Source organism: Scyliorhinus canicula, chromosome 17 (assembly GCF_902713615.1).
Source record: "Scyliorhinus canicula chromosome 17, sScyCan1.1, whole genome shotgun sequence".
In the NCBI taxonomy this organism is placed as follows: Eukaryota; Metazoa; Chordata; class Chondrichthyes; order Carcharhiniformes; family Scyliorhinidae; genus Scyliorhinus; species Scyliorhinus canicula.
The window spans coordinates 30,149,578-30,150,194 of NC_052162.1; the positions used below are offsets into that span (position 1 = coordinate 30,149,578).

General features: G+C 44.1%; 1 non-coding gene across 1 annotated transcript; it reads right to left on the reverse strand.

Moving 5' to 3' along the window:
• Positions 1-256: 256 nt before the first annotated feature.
• On the reverse strand, positions 257-370 carry trnal-caa. The gene is made up of 2 exons: positions 333-370; positions 257-302 (listed from the first exon to the last, which is right to left on the reverse strand). It is a non-coding gene; the product is annotated as a tRNA-Leu (tRNA).
• Positions 371-617: the final 247 nt, after the last annotated feature.

Sequence of the window (617 nt, forward strand, 5' to 3'; positions counted from 1 at the left end):
ACGCACCTCAATGCCATCTATTCTAATAGCCTGGGTCTCAACATTCTCCTCCACAATATTATCTTTTTCTTGAGTCAATACTGACGAAAAGTATTCATTTAGTATCTCGCTTATCTCCTCAGCCTCCACACACAACTTCCCACCACTGTCCTTGACTGGCCCTACTCTTACCCTAGTCATTCTTTTATTCCTGACATACCTATAGAAAACTTTTGGGTTTTCCTTGATCCTACCTGCCAAAGACTTCTCATGTATGTGTCAGAAGTGGGATTCGAACCCACGCCTCCAGTTGGAGACCAGAACACCCAGCTTACAATGCAAGGACTTCACTCCTTGAGTCTGGCGCCTTAGACCACTCGGCCATCCTGACACCTGGCAGGACTGTCATATGAGGAAAGACTAAATTGGTTAGGATTATATTCATTGGAGTTTAGAAGAGTGAGAAGGGATCTTGCAGAAATGTATAAAATTCTAACAGGATTAGACCGGGTTGATTCAGAATGGATATCCTGATGATGGGGGAGTCCAGAACTAGGGGTCATGATTTGAGGATAAGGGGTAAACCTTTTAGGACTGAGGTGAGGAGAAATTTCTTCACCCAGAGAGTGGTGAATCTG